This window comes from Aquila chrysaetos, chromosome 2 (assembly GCF_900496995.4).
Source record: "Aquila chrysaetos chrysaetos chromosome 2, bAquChr1.4, whole genome shotgun sequence".
Taxonomy (NCBI): domain Eukaryota; kingdom Metazoa; phylum Chordata; class Aves; order Accipitriformes; family Accipitridae; genus Aquila; species Aquila chrysaetos.
The window spans coordinates 19,320,460-19,342,874 of NC_044005.1; the positions used below are offsets into that span (position 1 = coordinate 19,320,460).

Below are 22,415 nucleotides of genomic sequence, written 5' to 3' on the forward strand. Positions count from 1 at the left end.
GGATACCAGAAGCTTCAACAGATAAGCTCTTTCTAATTCAAATACTTTGCTGATCTCATGCACTCTTAAAGAGTATGTTCTCTCCCTTTTCTGTACAGTTGAGCAGGCTATATGTATAGTCTCCTGAATTGTTTCTGCGTTGGGAATTTTGTTGTTGTACTTATCAAAGGTAGTTTACAGGTTCCTGTGGCCTTATGTTGCAGCTGCATGGAGAAACAACGGTGACCAGCAGCTGAAGCTCTCTGTATCTTAGGGTTTTTTTTTTTTCAAAAGTGTACAATAAGTACGTTAATATGACAAGTAAGTTAGTACTAAGGTACTATTGCAGAGATGCTCTGTGTTTCAGTAAGGCAGTGAGCTAGGACTCAGGAGATACAGCCACTCTGCCACAGGCACGACCTAGAGTAGGATGTTATTAGCTCTGTATTTGTTTCCATTCCTATTCTTCTTTTGACTTCTTTAGTTTAAACTTGCTACAGGCACAGACTGCCTATATGTATTTATGTGATACTTAGCTTAATGAGGTGTGGTGGTTTAACCTCAGCTGGCAACTAAGCACCAGACAGCTGCTCACTCACTCCTCCCCTAGTGGGATGGGGGAGAGAATTGGAAGAGTAAAAGTGAGAAAACTCATGGGTTGAGATAAAGACAGTTTAAGTAAAGCAAAAGCCATGCAGGCAAGCAAAGCAAAACAAGGAATTCATTCACTACAGCCATCTCCAGGAAAGCATGGCTCCATCATGCGTAATGGTTGCTTGGGAAGACAAATGCCATCACTCTGAACATCCCCCCCCTTCCTCCTCCTTCCCCCAGGTTTATATGCTGAGCATGACGTCCTATGGTCTGGAATACCCCTGTGGTCAGCTGGGGTCAGCTGTCCCAGCTGTGTCCCCTCCCAACTTCTTGTGCACCCCCAGCCTCCTTGCTGGTGAGGTGGGGTGAGGAGCAGAAAATGCCTTGACTCTCTACAAGCACTGCTCAGCAATAACAAAAACCATCCCTGTATTATCAACATGATTTCTAGCACAAATCCAAAATATAGCCCCATACTAGCTACTATGAAGAAAATTAACTTAACTCTACCCCAGCCAAAACCAGCACATGAGGCCTTCTTGGTTCTGCAGTGACAAAAATGTTTTGAATTAGATTTTTCTGTCCTGCAGTAGTATGATCATAAGACATGAAGGTTGCATCTAAGACTGGTATTGTGAAGATGTTCAGTTATTGCAGTGGTGGCTACAGGGCAAGGGAATGACTGACCTTGGCACAGACGTTCTGGGAAATGCTGAACTGGTGATGTTAGTCCCTGATTTAGTCCTTCACTTGAAAATAGTGGTACCACTGCTGCAAGTGGAATGAACATAAGAACGACCACAAAGATCATGGTCTTTTTTTTACCGGTCCTGTTATCAAGGATTTCAGTGAGAAAGAGGCAGGTGACTCACCACTACAAGCCAGACTGACTGATGCTTTTTTAGTGAGAATTGTCTTACTCATTTCCAGAAGAACTAGGCAAAACAAACATTTCTGCCCCAGAGTTGATATAAGTTTCTGCAGAGGTCAGTTTGAAAAGTGTTCCCAGGTTGGTAAGAGCTACTGTTTCAGGTGGCTAGTAGCATGCTGTCGGCCTCCTGATTGAGATTACTGGCTGTGATTCTAGGATGCATTTCAGCTGATATATTGAATTATGTCTGGAAGTTTAATGGAGGACTGAGCTTAAAGAGACATATTTTTTTCCCCTGAGGCTCCACATGCATTTTAATACAGAATGAAATAGTGACCTGAAACAGATGGAAGAGAATAGGTTAGCTTTTAAACTACTTTATTGCCTGTAATTTCCTGGAGCTAGAATACGGGAAAGGGCAGAATAGGCTGGCATGTGTCTGTGTAGTCGTGTCTTTGTTTTGCTTAATAAGCTAGAGGGGTGTGAATTCATTGTGCAGACAAATGAAGAAACTTAGCCAAGAAAAGAGAGGAACAGTGTCCTAAAATATGGAGGCAAACAGAGGTGATCTGTAAAAATTTTACAGTATGGAATAGCTGTTTGGTTCCCATGCAGCAGTATTTACTTAACCTCTGACATGTTAGCTGAAAACAATTCTTGGGATGTCTGAATTACAGAACGCATCCACTGTGTCCTTTCTATGGCTTAAAAAAGGGTAATGTGAGAGCATGCGTGGCTTTTCTTAATGAAAGCCAAGGCCTAATGTTAATCTCCTAGACTATTGCTGTGATTACCAATGCTAAAGCCGCAGGGTATTTCAGTTCTCTACTACATATATATTTTTGGATGTTACATTTAAGATGTAAGTCACTGTTCAGACAGTCTCACCCGACAGCCGTGTTCAGTCCTGCTGCCTAGATTTCAGGCAAATGTCCCATTTTTGTCAGCTGAAATTTTGCGAAGGAAAGAACTATATTTTATAGAGCCTACCAATTTTGGGTAAGTTAGAAAATAGCCTGCATGCCACTTGTAGCTGAAAATAGCTTTGAGATTTATTTTTGCTGAAAGATAATAATAAACGAAAGTTAAAGATTGCTTTATTGCTTGTGTTTCTGTAATGAATTCCATGTCATTTAGTCCTTTTCATTAAAAAGTCTTCAAAGAGAAAGAAGATGAATTCCATAAATGTATAAAGTATGATTGCAAAACAAACCCCCTAACTGTGTACTAGTTCCCAAAGCAAATAACTTCTGGTTTTTAATGGCAGGTAGCAAATGAAAGTGATATATGTTCTAATTTTATTTGTGTGTTCTGTCTGTGAAAGTGTTGTTTAATCCAGTGTGGCTTTTACTGAGGATATTGTCACATGCTATATTGTGGCACACTGGATTCAGCCCACAGTCTTGCTCTTACACAACTCTGACTCTGAATTAGGGTTTGGTGTCAAGGCTTGTTCCTGTCAGTTCCAGTGACATCTGTGACCCTGTGGTGCAGAGTGAGCAAAGGTGTCTCTGTGCCTCTAACTCAGCTGGCCTAGGCTTTCTGCTCCAACAGCATCGTAATTAGCTTTTGTTATAAAGGTCTGCAATGAGCTCTCACCTTTTTGTACACTGCTTTTTTTAATGACTCATTAGACCTCTAAGCAATTCTTCCACAGTGTGTTTCCATCTGAGACGGATATTTGAGTTGTCTTTTAAAGTGGTGCTTCTCTGTCACTTTGAAGGAGTGATTAGGAGTTTCAGAAATGTGTGGGAGATCTTGGACAGAGCATCTTATCCAAATGCAGAGCTGTATTTACTTCTGAAAACAAAATGCGGTTTGCATTGTAAAGGTCTGCTCGAGCTTATGTTGACCTCCAGTACTTTTGGCAAATGTGAATGCTCTTGGGCCAAGAAACGGGCGTGGAGGTTGTGGAGTCACCTACCTTGGCTAAGAATTATGGGATTTACCCTTCTGAGCATGTCTCTGGACCTGAGGAAGCAACTGACCTGGGGCCAGGAGGAAGTTTTAGTGTGCTAGTTTCTTTGCTGAAGACAAACCATAGGAAAGGGGTGTATTTCTTACTTTACATGGTGTACGGACCTTACACCAGCACAAATGAGGGAAGGCACGTGCTCATGAACGCACAGAAATTGAAAAGCTGTTACTCGCTGATGCATGCATACATCTCCCATTTGCAAATATGTTGGTTTTTAAAAGGAAGGATTTTAAAAAAACCCAAACTCTAAAGAGCAAATAAAGCAGCAAATTAATGTGTGTGTACACTGTACTTTAAGCAGAATGATTTTTTTTTTTATAGCTGTTTAGATGGGCTGTTTGAATGTAAGCTGTGTGTAAGCTGGTGCCTCTTCTGTTTCCCATTATGATTAAGAGATGGAGCTAAAGGGGAGTTAAGTGTTTAAATTCTGCTGGGTTCTCATATGGCCAGTAAAAGTGCCTAAATAAAAATCTGCTCAGCAGACTGAAATGGCCCCAGTGGAGCTGTCACTGTCTGTTCTCTTTCATAATTAACATTATTAAAAGTCTCTAGATGTTTATTTAATTTGTTTTTTAGACTAAGAATGACATTGTTAGTGCCCGTTAGGTGATCAAGATAAGTGATAGACATCTGCTCCTTTGGGAGGTGGAAGAGAGACTTGTGGTCTTTTGCACAAAGGAAAAGTATTGTATGAATTCCATTTAAATATATTCTTGTCCTGTGAAAATGATTATATAGTGGGTTATTAATATTTTTAAACTACAATAGTAGTGGTTTTCCTCTAGAAAAAGTCACCTTCATTTACCTGACGTTAAAGAACTGATTTCAAAAACATCTAACTTGTTTGCTGTAAGGTTGAGAAGCAAAAGAAGAAAGATAAATTCCCTGTGGCACTTCAGAGAGTTGTTTTTTTGGTGGTGTTTTGTTTTTGGGTTTTTTTTTTTAAGATGGTGATCCCATCTGTAATATATCCACTGGAAAGGTATTTGTAAGGGAGTGCAGCATCTAATTTGTATAGCCGACCTGTTTGGCGTGGAGTGTGTGTGTTAGAAGAAAAGGGGAGGCTAGTACTGGGGTTAATGCCTGGTTTATTTTGGAGCAGCTGTGTTACAGTAAAGCTAAGTGGCTGGACTCCCATGGGAGGCATAAGCATTGACTGCTAGAAACTGGAAGGAGGCTAATTTCTTTTTAAGTTTTGATATTAAATGCAGAATTACTATGTACGTTAAAAGGTTCATTTGTTAGGATGCAGGTCCCAAAGAAAAAGAGTAGTCCTGAGAAGTAGTTACCTTAAAAGGAAAGCATGCTTCACTTTTAAAAAAAAAAAAAAACAACCAAACAAAAAAACCCACAACCTGAAACACAAAACCCCAAACCCTTCTAATATGACTAGTTACCTCTTTGAGTTACTTGGTGTCTCTCAAGACTGTTTAGTTACTTCAAAGAAGAACTACAGTTTAACTACAAGGAGTTGCCTTTTAATGTTATGTCTTAAGGTCACTTCTTCAATTTTGATCTTTCAAAAAGAGGAAAAAAAATATCCCAATGACTAAACAAAAAAACCCCACCCTATGTGTTCTGTGTTTTTCTGAATATGAAAAAGCTGTGTGCCAGTATTGAAATCTTTGTCTTTGTTTTCAAGGTTTATGTTTGCTTATCCGAACAGCATGTGGATGTATCTTTACAGTTTTACATGCAGAAGGAATGAGCCTGTAGTAGAGGACCACAAAAGCTGCCATTATTAGAAGCCTTGCTTACACTTCAGTGCTCTGGCACTTAATCTTGCTCCCAGCTTCCAGTCATGCAGAAGGAACTAAACCAGAGTGCTCTGTTTTAATTCTCAGACTTGGTTGAGCTGTCCCACATTTCTTCCAATATGCATTTCCTTTGTAGCCTGAGCCAAAATCTTGATTGGAAAGGTGGTTTTGATCTCCCTTTTTCACTTAGCCCTTTCTCTTTATAATTTGCTGGGTCCGAATTCTGTGCAATTGAGGGATTCAAATTTCAAATCGTTTGTTATTGCTTGAAGACTTGTTTCCATAAGACGCAGCTGCAGTTTGGCCTCTTGTTTCTTAAAGCATCTCAGTTAACTTGCAATTGCACTTTCTTTGTATGGCATAGAACCTGATTTTAAGTGGCACTTTCTCGAACTGACTTGATATAACTTGAGGTGCATCTTGCATGGTGGGATCTTTAAGCAGTTTCGCTTTGATACCCTTGGATATTGTGAAACCAGAGCTGTCTGCCAGATCATGGTTTGTTTTGGCTCTTCTCCTTGACAGCATATTGCAGCCTTTACTAATGTCAAGGTATTTATCACACTTTATCAGTACTTAGAGATTTTGCAGTGTTTATGGCAACCGCTTGAATATCTGCAGAAGGACCCATCCTGACTTGCTTTCCCATCTTGAGCTTAGCAGGATACCTAGTTTTGGAGGCTTTAAGCACTCTGCCAAACCTGCTGGTAAAAGAGATGCACTCAGATGAGAGAGCTGAGTTGGTGTGACAGAGTAAAAAGCAGTTGTTTTTATAACAATTTGAACTGAGCTGCTCTGCTCTTCCACCATGCAGACTTTGTATTCAGGCCTGTACTCTGTCACCTGTTTATAAAGGACAGATCATTTGAAGTTTCTGTTCAGTTTGCTTATAAACAAGTAGAAATACACTTTAAAACCAATGACTTAACCTCTTGAGACTCTAAAGGGATAATCTTAAGTATCAAATACATTAAAAAAAACCCCAAACAAACAACAAAAACCAAATCACCTTAATCTTACTGATACCCATATAAGTGTCTCCCATCAGGTTGCATTAATATTAATTCCTCAAAGTCTTTTTTAAGTCAAGAAAGTTAATAGTGAAGAGTGATTTATTTTTAGTTGGCTAAACGCTGTGGAATGGTGCTTAAAACACAAACAAGTTCCTGATTTGTTGTTCTTTCTGTAACAGGTAGCATACGATTCCCAACTTAAAACTTCAGTATACACTGGAGTCTTGGCTGCTTCCAGCAACCATATTTAATAGGCAAAGGAGGTGACAAGCAGATGCATTCAGCACATTTGTTTTAAATAAGCTTTTCTTATGGCAGTTTTTAATGTACCTCTGCAGCAGCACGAAACCAGAGGCTATAGCTTACGCTGTGTGCAATACTTTTGCATAGGTGAATCTGAGATTCTAAAGCAGCTGTCTGACCAGTGTGCCAAAGGTTATCAGGTTAGCCCTAGATTTAAGTCATTATAGTATTTTTTTTTTTTTTTTTTTTTAGTATATAGTGTTGCACTTCTGTCAGTTTGTGTTTTTTGTGTTTGTGTAACTGGTAGAGAGGTGCTGCTGCAAGATACATCTGTGTAAGCAGAGAAAAGGCTGGAGAATACTCAGTCCTTGTGTTTTGCATCCTGAAACAAAGCCATATTTAAATAAACCCCAAACCAATATAAAAACCCCACCCTCCCTGTATCAAAAATTTGCATCAAAGGCTACTTTTTTTGAACTGTAGGTTTCATTGTGTTTGGTTTTTGGGTTTGGTCGGTTGGGTTTTGTTTTTTGGCTTTTTTTTAAGTAAGAGTAAATGCACTGTGTGGGTATATGCCGTGACCTTACAGTTGCTTCCCTGTTTATCTTCTCTGTGCTGGTGCCAATGATGGGGAGTGGTTGACTACCACAGTATTTGTCTGCTGGGTATGTGCAACCATTGTTTTTTCTTTGCTGGGACGGTAAGGAATGGTTCCCACCTAGTATGGTACCAACAGATTGTGAAAGGGACAAGTGTACAAGTCTGGAGACTCCTGTAACTCCTTTATCACTGTGGAGATTGGTTGTCAAGTTAGCCTGAGAGTTATAATGAAGTGCGTTTGAGTGTAAATGAGGAGAGCTGGAACTGCAAAAAAATAATACTGCTAAATATTTCATACTGGTCAGTTCAGATGTAAGATGTTTCCGAGGTGTGTAATGCAACAGTTTAGTATTTCAAACATCAGTTTGATTCTGCAATAACAAAAAATAGACATGAATAAATAGTATGCATTTTTTAACTTTTTCATGCACTGTGATAACTTTAACTGTTGTCATCTTCCACTTTCAACTAGGACTATGATTTACTTTTTTAAAATCCTTCTTCCCTCTTCCTACCTTCCCAGCTACCAGGTGAAATGTTTAGCTTGGCCTGAAATGTTTTGTTTGGGGCAATTGTAGGAAAAGCAGAAGAAAAGAGCTAGTTTTACAAAATGAGGAAAAGTTATATCAGAGCACATCTGTGTGTCTTATATGAAATAGGTTAAGAATATGAAATAAATTAAATGGAACAGGTGTCAGAGGAAAAGACTGTGAATGCCCTGACCCCAGAATACCTGCACTCTAGATGTTGATAGATTTACTTGGGAGAAGGGGAAAATCTGAGATGGGATCTCATTTGCTCGGTTCATGGCAGTTATTGCAGCAACAACTTTGAATTTTCTGCTTTATTGCCAGGTAGATTTGTTGATATTGACGGTGACTATGAACTACTTAAAGCATGAATCCATAGGAACTGAAATGTACAGCTTCCCAAATTTCCAAAACTTGAAGTACAAGCATTCTGTCAGATGGGTGCCGGGTTCTAAGAACTGGTTCTCTCCATCTGTCAGATATGTTGTGATTGTGGTGGCCATAAAGCGTTTCCCAGTCAGTTCACACTGTGTAGGGCATATGACATAAGGCAACAGAGAATTTGCCTTCAGGAGCAGTGACTCCCTCCTGAGATAAACACAGTTTGAATGTGTTCCCTTGTGAATGCTTACACCCATGCTGCTTTAAGAGACCAGAGCTTTGCAGAGGGGTGTTTGCTATCTATTCTGGCATCTTGCTGTTTTTCAATACAAAAGGAAGCTCCCATTGAGTAGACTTTCCTCTTGCACTTACTGGCTTGAATTTCTACATGTAATAGGGCCATCCACAGTGACAGAAGCTATTTTTTTTTTCTCCAGGTGTGGTGCTGGGAACTGCAGTCATACTCAGCCGCTTCAACAAGGCAGCTCCTCCCCACATAAACTCTGAGGCTTATTATGCTAGTGTATCTTAATATGTACAGTCGGTGTCCAGCTGGCTAGCATAAGGCGTGTCATTTAATTACTCTGTATATGCAAAGAAGCGTTCAAATGCCATGCTGAAATTACAGTGCAGTGCTTTTTTGCTGGGTGCTCTGAAAAGTCTACTAGAAGGGTATTCTCGGCTCTTCCTCTTAAATTAGGAAAGGATGTGAAAGATTTTTTGTACTTTGTGATACAAATCTCAAGGCCTCAGGGAAGTTGTGTGTTCATAAAAAGGCAGAATTTGGCTCTTAACGTTAACTGAGATCTGCTCACTGCACTTACTATTGTGAGGACCGGGAGAGAGGGAGGTTTTGTGTCAGTTTAAGCACTCCCAGTTTGTTTAATCGTCAACTGCTCCGTGTGATACGGACCCTTTTGAGTTCCACATCTTTGGCACACACTGCTGCTATATCAAAGAGAAATTATGAATGGAGTGAACTGATTTCCTGGCATTTGTGAAGCCATCGAAGTTTGTGCTTAACAGAACAACCAGGCTGACTAATATAATACAATATTAAATATGCAGCAGCCTAAAATAATTTCTGTTTGCAGGGACAAGCTTTTTTTTTGTTAATATTTTTAGCATATCGTCTAAACAATTATAAACAGAGAAAAATAACATTTTAAAAAATTATTGTCCTTCTAAGCAACTAGCTAGGAGAGGGTAGAGTATAACTACTACTTCTCCCCTTTTTTAATGACAAGTCATTAATTTTCCTTTGATATTCAGAGCAAGTCTGTTCTAGTTCCGAAGACATATGCTGTATGCCCTCGAGGGGGAAAGCAGTTAAGAATTGCAAGGAGTATTATGCTTCATAGAAGTAAGCAACCTGCTGAAGGAATAACCTGCTATGTGCTCCTAAGTCCCTCTGTATGAATCAGGGCTTTAAAGTGGTGACTGATATATGAGGTATATGTCATCTTTGAGATTAACAAGATAGCTACACTTGAGAGAGGAGGAATACATTTATTTTCATGTTCTGTAACACTGACCTTCACGCAAGAAGATTCAGACTTAAGTAACCGTTTAAACTGTTGCTGCAGTCCTTGAGGTAATATGGGTCTTCTGCTGAGATAGCGCAGGGTACAGGTTTGGCTGAACATACTTTATTACGCTGCAGCTCTAATAGCGCAAAGTCTCATTCCTAACTGTATTAACTGCCTGAGATTTCCTTCTGAGACTTCTTCCATTGCAGAAACAGCCTATTTAAAGCAGTCTTGCTTTCTAAATATCTTAGATAACTAGTCTCTATGATAATTTCTCTAGCTTTCTCTCAGTTGGGTAAGTAACCCTGGTGAAATGGTTCTTATGATGTTTTTAATACCTTGTGGTATAGGAGCACCTCCTACTATGGAGTAGTGTCTCATTCTTGGCCACTGGATTTCATGCATACTGATTTGGGAAGAGCTTGTGGACGCAGTAGTTCACTTTGAAGAACTGCTGTGGATCTGTGTTTCATGCCTGTCTGGACCCAGAGATTCAAACACTGTCTTCTGCATTAACCACTGGACTGCCCTCTTCCTCAGTTCATTGTATAGATGTGAAGAACAGCACATTTGATGAGGCAGATGCATTGAAAACACACATCAAAGTAGATGTTTTGACATCTAATTACAAATTTACCTAGTGAAAAAAGTTAGTGTTAATTAAACAATCTGGGAGTATTAAGAGTTCAGAATTTGAAGTTCATGTTGTTTGGCTGCTAAATCTTTAAAAAAAAAAAAAAAAAATTCCATGAGATGTCCAAAGAGAAAGTAAAGAGGTTACACAGCTAGCTCTATATAACTGAGATGTTTTTAAGCCATGTTGAGTAGTGTGTTACAAAGCAGAGGAAACCACTTTGCATTGTGTGCATTCGTAAAGAGGCGCTCATTAAAAATGCATTTTTAGTCACCACCTGTTGTTTAATATGATGTGTACTTTACTGCAGTGTTTTATTATTTTTTTCATCCTTCTTTTCCAAAGTGTATTATTCATCACTTTGAACCATATGGGCAGAAATATATTCTGAGCATCTGATTTCTGTACTGGCCATTCCCTGAGGAAAGACTCTAATGTCCATGTTTATGATGAACCAGTGAAACCTTTTGTGTCATCTTTTCATGAAGATTTCTTACCTTCTGCATACCAAAGATGCAATTAGGAGATTCACAGCTGTGATGCTACAACAAGACAACAAGGGGACTGCATTTGATTAGGCAGCAAAGGCCTCTTTGCTCAAATTCATAAATAAACCAACTATTTTGGGAACAGGGGAGAGCTTTCTGCAGGTGCAGTGTCTTCCACAAACCCTGCTTTTCTCCCGTGGCTTGCACCTGATGTTACACACATGCCGAAGTGTATGTGGAGCAAGGTGTATGCTGACCTGGCTGCTGCCTGGTATGGTTAGCCCTTGCTCTTTGTTGCTGGGAGAGATACCCAAGGGTGTCCCCTGTCAGAATTTCACATAAACTTGTAAAAGTTTGATTCCTCTGCCCCCCTGTCATAAAAATCAGGTTGAAAAATGCTTGTTGAGTTGCTTTCATTCCCTTTCCTTGATTGCTCCAAATCTCCAATGTACAAGTGTAACAGGGAATAAAGAGCCTGATTAAATGTGCTGCAGCACTGCATTTGAGCACTCTGGCTTTTTTGACTGTGCGTATCTCCTCTGCTTTGGAGATATGATGTTTGCATTATGCTGTCTCCTGTTTCTCTTTCATGATAGTAGCACATCCAGTAACACTTGCATGAGTTGCACACACTGAGCTGAGTATGTGTATAGCGTACTACAATATATTTTCTCTTTAATAGAGGGCAAGGGAATGAATAGATGGCAAAGTGTCCTTTTCTTTCAGTGTGGTGCAAAATCTTTTATTTAACAGGACCAGTGGGCAGGTCTGATTCTCATTCTTTTGCCCTGTGCACATAGCAAAAACCTGCCATACGACCTGGTGTAATCAGCAGTCAGCTCACAGGAGGCCCTAAGTTTGAAACAGCAGGAGTTTTGCAGCTTGGAGCTGAATGGTGTTGGCAGAGCTGTTTGAAGAAGTTTGCTTAGCTCCTGCCTGTATTGTGCTGAGCTGATTTCAAAGGGGCTGTTGCCTCTACCTCGTGAGAATGACTTTCAGTCAAAATTCACAAGGAATCATGTATCTACTAATCTGAAACTCAGCAAATGCTCTTTTTATTTTCAGTTTTGGTTATGCCTGTTTCTGTATTGCTGCTTAGAAAGCAACATCTGTGACTGCAGGTTAGCTTGGGGGAAATTCTGTTTTTTACTAGTGTGTTAATGTTCAGTAGTAAACTTTGGAGACCTAGCAGATCTTCTGCATATCTACACTGTCAGTGGAAATTGCTTAGCTTGGAGATTCAGACTTAAATGCCTAATTTTAGCACCCTATAATTTATTGTATGTCTTAAATGTTGTGGAGATATGAACATTGGCTTATGCAGAGATTTAGAGGAATGGTGGATTCAGGTAGTGCTACTGAGGTGCCAGAGCATCTAGACTTGCATTCAGGTACTGTGTTGTAACTGCTGGATTTTCTCCGATTATTTCCTCCAGATAGTAACTATCTGTTTCACCCTTTAAAATTAGTGGGAGCTGCATGTTTTCTGAGCACTGAGAAGTAAGACCATTAGTTCAGACACCCAGATTCAAAATGTGAACTGTTACTGTAGGTTTGAAGAGCACAAATTGTTTTACCGCAGCATTTCTTTTGGTGAGTGGCTGCACTAATTCCCATAGAGCTCCGGTTTCTGATCAGCCATTCATCGCTCAGCCAATTCATGATGCAAAAAACAGGTTTGTCGAAGTAACTCAATGCCTCCACCAAAGTATGTTTAAACAATGATACAGAGCCGTTTTAATAAGTTATGTGAAAAGCTGCGTGTAAACCAGAACAAAAGAGTACTTACTCCAGCACTTACGTGGTCAACGTTTCGGAGTTTACAGTGGACCTAGCATTGCTCCTTTCCCTGTTGTACAGCTGGATGTCCTTGCCAAGGTTTTGTGCTTCACTGAGGTGAAGGGTGTAAGCACTCTTTCTGCTGATAAAATGTTGCTTGTGCTACCTTTCTTTGATTGTAGTGCCCCTTAAAATTTGGTCTGAGCCTGCTTCTAGGAGTCAGACTTTTTCCAGACCACCAAGGGGGTTTGGCATGCTTTGAATGCTGCTAGGCTTAGATCTGCTGCTCAGTAGTTGCAACAACAATATAAACTTTTGTGTAACCTGTATCTTTTAAAATTCTAATAATCTTTATTTTTACAGAGCAACGCAGTCCAAATGTGGTAGACCAGAGAAGGTGTTGCAGCTCTCTGCAGCCTGAGGCTTGAATTGCTCTTGCCAGGAGCAATCTTTCTGGGGATCTCCCCTCCCCTCCTCTGCTTTCAGCTAGCTGAGAGGCCAGCCCATCACGGTTGCGCTGCTGATGTGCTCCCTGTCAACCAGATCACAAAACAAGTCACTCGATATGTCGTATTAAGTTTCCCTCGATTATATTGCTTGAGTAGTAAACTGAGCTCTGCTGATGTAGGTGAGGGATAGGATCCACATGTGAGGCAGCTTGGAAACTGCCTAGAAACATACATGCCTGCCACCTTCATGTGCCATTAAAGGACACTGGAGATTAAGAAGTATAATTGAAAAATGCCACTAGTAATACAAAAGGTTTTTGGCAGTGTGCATAGTTCCACTTTTTCTGCCTGTAGCCAAAACAGCTCCTTGTGTTTGGGGGCTCTTGCTGGTTTTGAAACTTTTGTGACCATTTTTAAGGTTTTTCTCAGTAAATACAAGGTCTTGAAAATAGCTTTTTCTTTCAGTTGTAGGTGAGGCTTTTGTATGAACACATGATAGATGAGATTTGCTTTCAGGAAAACGCTAAACATCACAGCTTAAGAGGAAATTGTATTTTGTTGACAGAAAATCCAGTGGTCAGAAGCCTTAAAACTGGCATAGCAGGAGTATTAGAAGTTAATCTTTCCTGAATGTTAATAATAACATAGTGACACAGCTTACCTCTGTCTCTGTGACAGATGGCATAAAAAAAAGGATCTTCTAGGATGCAACTGCACCCTTCACATTTTTTCTTATGATATCATGGGTGTTCCCAGGGTGTTGGATGCGTTAAGTGTGTCATGACTACTGGTGAGTACTGATAAAGAAAAGTATAAAATGGGGAGATAAAGTCTTTAAAAACGCACATCAATTATTTAACTGGGTTTTCTACATCAGGAGCTCACCATTGCTTAAGTCTGCCTAAGCTGTCTGCTAGGGCTGTTGGGAAAGAGAACTGTTAAATTGAGGTCTGTGGTATGAGATGGGTGGGGGAGCAAGAATGGTAAAGCTCTGCTGAGTTAATTAATGTTAACAGTTATGAGTTATCTGCAAGATTCACAGTAGATGACACAGATTGTATTGAACAGGGTTAATCAGTCATTTCAGATACTTAAAGGAGCACTGTTAAGAGCTGGCAAGACTGAAAATTCTTCTTGAGAGTGTTTGCAGGTGCAAGTATGCATATGTGTGTGAATGCATAGCTTGGATTACCATTGATAAGTAAATTATGCCTAGCAGCTACCACACAGGGACATTGGCTGTTTCCTGTTCTGTGTATAGGTGAAATTGTGGCAGCTGTTGGAAGTGACTTTCTCCTTTCTTTTATCTTTTTTTTTTCTGCCATAACTCTTCTTGAATATGAAATATTTCCCCTGCTGTGCAGTTGCAACAGTAAGGAGATCTTTGTTATCCTGTGATATTAACTACTACTTGAATTGTGGACTCATAGTGGCTTGGTGGGTTATCACCATTTTTAATGGTTTTCTCTCTTGCGCATGTGTGAAATAGAATGTGGAAGGTGACTGGGTTTTTTAAGTGTGTAGAGGATGAATCAGTCATAAGGGAGGATTTAATGACTGCAGATTTAAAATCTTAATGTACCACAGCACCTTGTGTTGCACTTTTCCATACTTGTTCAAAATGTTTGAGTTTTCATTTTCTCTTGTGGGTTTTTTTTTTCTTCAAAGGAAGTGTTGGAGCAACTCATTTTTTGTGTAATATCTCAGACCCAAAATAACTTGAATAACTGAATTTTCCTGACCCTGAACAACTAACCTTAAATTTTATCAAGTGCACAGTGTCACACTTTATCACTTTTGCAGACTTTTCAGTGTTGTGTGTTTAAGAAGCCAGCTTGTTGCTGTATAGTGTGGGGTAAAACTCCTAATGTTCTCTCTGGTGAGCTATCGGAGTCTAAATGCTTGAACACGGGCCAGTCTTATGTATAGCAAATCTAATGGTGTCTCCAGAAGGATTTTGCCTGTCCCAGGTTTGAGCAGGTATAGTAATTCCAGAGTAATAGTGGGGAGAATTAGCAGAAACATATCTATACACATAAGTGGGTCTGTGTGTGTGTATATATACGTGTATAGATACATATGTATATACACTTCTTCTAGAGCATAGTATTTCTGTTACTATGTGATGTCCAAGAGGCCGGGGCAACGAGTGAACTTGGCTGAGGTGGGGATGGCACAGGATGGGACCCAAGCCCCGGTGTCCTGGGGCTGAGGATGTACTGGGGCTGCCCCAGGTACCCTCTTGGACCTGCTTGCCTTGGGTGGCTGCTGAGGGCTAAGTAAGCATCGTGAAGCACCATCCCTTTTTGTCATGTTACCTGCGGGCTGGCAGTTTACAAAGGGATCAGGTGCCACTGAAGGGTCTCCTTGGGGTGGGACCGAGGAGGAGGCTCTTCTGTCACCTCCTCCCTTGCGAAGCAAGTTGGGAAAACCAGGGAGGCTGTTCCTGGCAGCCTGACCTGGTAATTGCCTGTGGGTTACGCCTGACTCGGCTTTGCTGAGGTGCAAATTATTGGCAGTAGACTCTGTGAATAGCTAAGCATCAACTGCAAATGACTGTGTCTCCTCCCTGTAGGTAACTGTTCTCTCCTCAAAGGGGAAGCAGAAACTCTGCAAATGGAAAGGTGGTTTGCTATTGAAAACAAATGAGCATAGAAAATCCAGAAAGGGAACTATGAGAGGCCCAGAGGCCATTTTGAGGGAATGGCCCCCATTTCCTCTCCCTGCCCTCTCCCATTTTAACTGCTGCTAGTTTCTGTGGTCTCTCTTTTTTTTTTTTTTTTTTTTTTAATTTTTTTTCCCAACATGTTATAACTGCAGCACAGTGCTAATGGTAAAGCTGGTGATTGACACAGTAAATGCTGTGAGTGTTTTCTTTCACAAGGGTTCTTGGGTTACTTTGGGAAAGCCACATGAAATTTACTGCAGCTTCTCCACCTGTACAGTGCAAGAAGCATTTGATGGCCTTTGAAATCCCTTGCATGTTACCTGCCCGGGGCCATCTGCTGGCTAGCAAGAGAAACATCACTGTACTTTTCTGTGTGGAAGAACCATCTGGTCTGACTTGAAGCTTCTCCCTTTACCCACCTCAAGAAAAAATTTGCAGACTGTTGCTACAGTGGCAGATCATCTGGCTAGGGACTGTGTGGGTGTTTGTTGAACTTGTTGATATTGGGTAAATTAGATGATACTGATAATGCAGTGATACGCTGAGGTAATGATGTTGGATAGAAATTCTGCTTCAAAATAATTGGAAAGCTCATAACATTAACCTGCAATGATACCCTTAACGTTTTCTAGGAGTATTTGATAGGGGCATGCCTGAACTGTGAGGACTGTCTACATTACTGGTATTTGAGTTTTTAGTGCCCCTGGTAACTGGTTGGTAACAGGAGTTTGCCTGCAAGAGAGAGCTCTCCCGTGATGAGAAGGTCAGGTTGTTGGAGGAGATGAATGAGAAAGCAGCTAACGTCATCAGATGAGTAGCATGTATAAGCCCCTTTGTTTTTGTTTTAACCTACAGGCATCAGTAAACCCCTTCCCTCCCTTTACTTCCCCAACCACCTCATTTGTCCCATAGCATCTTACTGTCTGGTCAGGCATCCTTGCAGGGTGGGATAGCTTGTCCCTGTACCCTCTCTGTCTTCCCTTCAGGCCAATTGAAAGCTTCCCTCTTCTGTAAATCCAACGAGGAGTTTTGCACGGTTTTCTGCAAATGCCACAAGGATCTCTCTCGTGCCCATGCTGCTGTCCTCTGTTGAAGTTAGATAATAGACCAATGGCATAGTGACTGTTTGCATGCTTTCTGAAACATTAATTTGTTGTTCAGTACTAGGTTGCCTGTAAGCTGCCCAAGCGTAAGAAGGTTTAAGCTTGTTGAAAACTTAGGGTTAAAAATCTTTAAATAAGCTTCTGGAAATTAATTAGTCTAAATTTAATCAATTTCTTTTCACATTTATATGCATGTTAGGAAGGTTGGGGGAGAGAATAGGACGGAGAGAATAGGACGATTGCTAACAGACCAGTTGCTCAGTTCTCTCTCTGGTATTCCTCAAGAACTGTCACAACCCTTTTCTTTACTGGGAGAAAAAATTGTCTTGGGATTACCATTTTTCCTGAGTTACAGACTGAAAGATTTTAATGCATTTCAAAGGGAGCAATGTTAGCCAATAACCTACATGTTTTATCCCATAAAATCCCTTTTGGTCATCACTGCTTGAATGCTGTTCATGTATTTACTGTTCCTCAGTTTCTAGGTATAATTTTCTGCATTGCTCCAGTACCGTCCATTGAAGTTTCTCAAAATGGTTTACCAATGTAATGTGAATTAAATCTTGTTTATTCAGGGAGTGTTATCCTGGAAAGACCAAGCACGTTTGTGCTTGTTTCTGAGCATTTAGCTACCTTATATTTGAGCAACTCCAAGGATGTTTGGATGTAGAGAAGGCGAGGCGTGGCACCTTTTGCTAACAAAAAATACTTTGTCAGTAGATCCCATGGCAATCAGGAGGGCTACTGAGACAGTGGGATGTTACTTAGTATTAATAAGAGTGGCAGGGTAAAGCAGCTTGTTTCTTTTGGGGACTGAGGGGTAGATTGAAAATTACTAGCAAGTTCCTGCTTCAAACAGGACATAAGAGTATGAGATTAGTAACAGCCAACCTGGATGTTTATTTCTGTTACCCTTAGTCACTGGTGAAATTTGACTCATACATTCACATTAAACTTGATCACATCTGTTAGGCGTTCTGTTTGCTACTAAAATATTGTTCATAACAAGGAATTCATTGGAAGTCCTGAAAATATCCCATTCTTGTGTGTGTCCCCTCCTTGCTGCATTAATTTTTTTCTAGTTTCACAGATTTGTTTTCATATTTAAACTTTGAAAGCTTTGATTTGACTTTTCAATATTTGTACTAGAGAACCTCAAAATGGTTCTTCTCACACATGCCTCTGTGCCCTTCTGGGATTAACAGTTGGTTTTATGGAGTTTTTCCCAAGATGCATCATTCTCATTCAAGCGATATTTATACTAATAAATGACTTGATGATACTGGGAAAAGTGCAAAACATGTATGTTTATACTATGTAGCTTCTGCTCATTAGGAAAGCGATATTGCTATGATGTGCAACCAGTACTCCTACATCTTCCCGTCTCTAATTCCTTTGTATTCCTGTACTTTCGGCTGCTACTTTTTCAGGCGTTGCATTATGATTGTCACTCCAGTGGTCGGCTGCTTCTTTGGAGCTCTTGGCACTTTTTCAGAGCCTGGGACTCGTATTGCAGTGTTGAAGTTGCAATGCAGATCTCTAGCTCTGAAGCACTAAATAAGCCCCACAACTCACCATATGCTTGCCTCAGGTTAATTATTTTTGCACTTCATGGCAGTATAAAAAATGTGTTAATTCAATGTATTTTATTGACATGAACTAGGATCATGTGTCCAATTAGGTGTTTACTGTGTCTGTTCCATATAAACATAAAAAAAAATATCAAGTTCTAGAAATACTTGTAATAAGAGAAATGGTAGAAAACACATCTTACACATAATCTTCCTAGAAATGCTGTTATTGGGTTGGTGTTTGTTTCTTGATGGCACGCTGTATTTTAGTATTGTAAATTTTTTCACTCCAGTGAACAAGGGCAGCGGAGAAAAGTTTGTACCTTGGAGCTCTGCGTGGCTAATGTACTTTGGTATCAGGCTTCGGTGTTAAAAGCTGAAATATACTTGCTCAGTTTTAGAGTTTGATGTGAAAATTTTTGGCTTTATTATCCCAGCAAAATATGTTCAAACCGTATGGGAAAACTGACTTCCTTTTAAAACAAGTGGGTGTGCGCGGTGCTGAGTTTCAGAGAATTCAGAAGTGCTTCAAGTCTGTTCTGATGGCCTGTGTTGTGTCTTTTTAATGTGTGTTAGGCTAAATTATTATGGTCCTTAGAGACCACCATAGATTAGCTGGAAGCCTGTTGGAACAGATGGATTGCATTTTAGCTGGTTATATTTGTAATGTCAAGTGACAAGCCTTTAACACAGCACATTTCATATTCCCTGATACTGCGTAAACCACCCCAAGACAAATCTAAGATGAAATAGAATAGAAGTTGAGAGTAATTTGTCTGGATACTATTATAAACACGTGAAGTCACTTGCACATGATTTGAAGAGAGAAGTTGAGGATAAATCAATAGGCTTTCCATTTTCAGCAAAGTAGGTAAATTAGTCAAAGGTGCTGCTGGCAATAAAAGCAGGAGAACACAATGCTCCACAATTGGATTTTCTCCTCACTGGGTCAAATCAATATTGCCACTAGACACAACCATAGTGCTGTATGTTGTATTAACATAAGTGATTCATCTTGGAGTCAGTGAAACTAGGGTAGGGAATGTGCTGCTACATAGCCATTGAACATTTGATTTCATATTTGAGAAGTAAATGTACATTTTTGTATTTAGTTTAGAAAAAAATTATTTCCTCTGCAACTGATGTGTAGGGAGTGGCAGCTTCTGCATTGTTTATTCCACTGGGCTAGAAGTAAAACTAATTATGTCCTAAAATACTTCTTCCATATATAAAAGTACCTTTATTTAAATATATATGGAATTTTTGTTATGCGACGTAAACAATGTGCACTGTAAACAATTTGAATTGATCTTAAAGTAAATGTTTTTATCAGGACTTGCCTTGCCCTCTGATGTCTGGAGTGATTTAGTTCTGTGCCAGCCTGGAGCAGTTGATTTAACCAGTTCATAAAGCAGCGAGAGTGTGCACAATGGATGACATTATAACCACAGAATCTTATTTTATTTTCATTTCCTTCCTCCGTTGCTTGTTACTATTTTTTCATCAGCCTACTGATGCATTGCATATATAGGACAAGCTCTTTGTTCCAGGTATGTCTCACTATGAATTTGTACAGCTTGCAGCAGATGAGGTTTTGCTCCTAGCTGGGACCTCTGCACTACTGAAATACAAATAACAAAACCTGAGCCATAACAATAAATTGGGTGGATGATGGTGCTGGGGTCCTTTCTAGTTTTTTTTTTTTATAAGATACTCTATTATGTGCCATCCAAATTGCATGTGTGTGATTTTTTTTTTTTTTTTTTTTTTTTAATAAAACCTGATCTTCTATGGTATACTTCTACACTGAGTATATTTCTGTCATTTGGTGGGTTATCTGCACCCTGCACAGGCTGAGCATGGCTAAGACTAGGTACGATTCCTTCACATCCCCTCCCACTGAGATTCCAGTCTATGATTGTCAGAACTGATTATTTTCAGCAGATGAGGCAACAGATATTTTAGTGGCTTTTGGGTTTCCACTTGAAGGGTCTTTAAGAAATGTGCTATGTAATTTGCTGGTTTTCAGAAAAAAAAAATCCCTTTAAAGACAGCTAATCCTCTAGTGTGTCACATAACAAACACAATTGTTGCAGAGATGAGCAAACTTCTTAATCAAATTTTGTCATGTATATAATGTGTTGGCAGGGAAACAGTGAGTACTGAGTCACACCTATAGTGTCATCAGGCATGCTCACATGGTAAGATGTACATGGAAAACATCTCAATAAAAGATCTGTTTGTGTTTCACTTCCTTGACGTTCCCCTGCAAGAACTTGTTTCATCTTGTCTGATCTTTTGTGAGACCCTGTCATACAGTTTACAGAATCTCGCTATAAATTATTTCCTTGACACCATTAATAACTCCCCAGATAATTTAGTAAAATAATAAAAACTTAAAAAAATTAAAGTTTATCTATATTGGAAGGCAAATATTTTTTTCTTTTCAAACATAATGTCCTTCTTGTTGTAGGCTGCAGAATAACTTGTTTTCATTATTATATTAAAACGAAACTGGAAACTTTGAAAATCCATATTTAAAAAAACAACCCTTCTGTCTCAATTTGCTGTTTAAAATATGTTTTAATGTTAAAACTTGTTCATTAGCCTGAGTGTTCACTCTTCCTTAGAGTTCTGATTCCAGAAAAGCTTGAGTTTGGTTGTCCCCTGGACTTGGAGTGTACCTTGCCTGGGAGATGCAGTTCCCAGCCTATCTTTGTGGTAGCATCCAAAGGGACCTTAAGATGTGTAGGGGTAAAGCTGCCACCCCATCCTGCTGCTGGAAGGCTCTGAGCTGGTGCAGATGGCCGCTGACTCCTGCTGAGACCTTAGCTAAGCATGTAGCGTCTCCTTCACCAAATGTTTCCCACTCCAAGGATATTTGTGGGATCAGATCCATACTGAGGTTATCAGAGAAAGATGTTGGCTGTGCTGCATGGATAGGACTCTGCTGAACTTTCCTACTCCGTTGGCCTGAGTTGCAGCTGAAATATAAGCCAGATTCCCTGGCTAGGTGGTGTTTGCTCTTGCTGGTATAAATAAAGCTGGTGATGGTTTTTCCTCATGGGCATTTTAAGTAGGAAAGCACCATTTGGCTTCCAGTCAGCTGGGCAATTAGCATTTTATAGCCAAGCAATATACTTAAATGGAATTGTTTGGCTTGAGCATTGAATTACAATGGCCGATAGACTGCTGCTCTTCTTACATAATTTATTTAGTACTCTCTTCTTGTTTAGGATTCAGGCACAGGTTTATTTAATTCTGCATGAGAAGCTAGTAGTTACTCTATGTTAATGCTGTGCTGCACTGCAGTGCAGGGGTTGGTTTCTGTGTAGAGCTTGTACTTGCCTGGTCTCTCAGCCATGGAAAGGACAATTTTACCTACTCCTTTCCTAGCAATTCGTTCTTTGCAAGAGCTGTTGGCACGCTTACATTGGCACTTTAAAATGCAGCCAAGAATAATACCTTAAGACCATTTTATTCCATGCTGTTGCACATGTATTTTTAAGAAGCAAATGTGTATTGAAGTGTAGCATGGGCCAAGGAGACTTTGTTCCTACAAAATTACAAGGGGCCCACTTAGCCTGTTCCAGGTAAATAAAATGTTAATATGTGACCATGGTGACTTGAGAGTGAGACCTGCCACTGCATCTCTTCAGATGACCTGAGGCAGAGAGCAAACATCCAGTGTGTGTGATCTTGGAAGGATAAAAAGAGTAGGTAAAATGTGCCTCAGCACTTCAGAAACAAATTAGAAGCTTTTAGATGGAAGGAATGAATATATTTCTTCATCCTCTTAATAAGCCTAAGTGCTTAACTTGGTGCTTAGAATTTTATCCTGAATCTCATATGTGTCTTGATTTTTTCCTAAAGCCCTTGACTGCTAGAATCAATGTGGGGGGGATTTTGGCTTTTTTTTTTTTTTTTAAGCTCCTTTCTTAGCAAAGTGATTGCAAAAAGCTTGCAAATGTGAAGCGAGTGTGCAGCAAGGGCTTAGATGCCAGAAGGCTGCTAATGAGAACACAGCATTTATTTATTTATTTATGTTTAACCTCATGATTTCTAGATAACTTAATGTTTTTGAATCCTTGGGGTACCAGTCCTAGAGTGCCTAGCTATTTTCAGCAAAACTTACCTCTGGCTTAGGCAGTATCCTTCTTGTTGCTCAGATGTGCTGGTTGTCTCAGCCTACCTACTTCATGCTCTGCATCTCTGTAGGCAAGATCAGCAGAGCGAGCAATCAAGGAC

The 22,415-nt window shown here is 39.9% G+C and overlaps 1 protein-coding gene across 11 annotated transcripts in view; it reads left to right on the forward strand.

Moving 5' to 3' along the window:
• CCDC88C (coiled-coil domain containing 88C) overlaps window positions 1-22,415 on the forward strand; it is a 101,759-nt gene that overhangs the window by 15,378 nt on the left and 63,966 nt on the right. Inside the window, exon 1 of one of the 11 annotated variants that reach the window (XM_030041287.2) lies at window positions 13,598-13,615. The exons of the other annotated variants lie outside the window; for them this stretch is intronic. The gene's annotated coding sequence lies outside the window, so the exon portion shown is untranslated. Of the gene's footprint in view, window positions 1-13,597; window positions 13,616-22,415 lie in introns of those variants that run through there. 11 annotated transcript variants of the gene reach the window in all.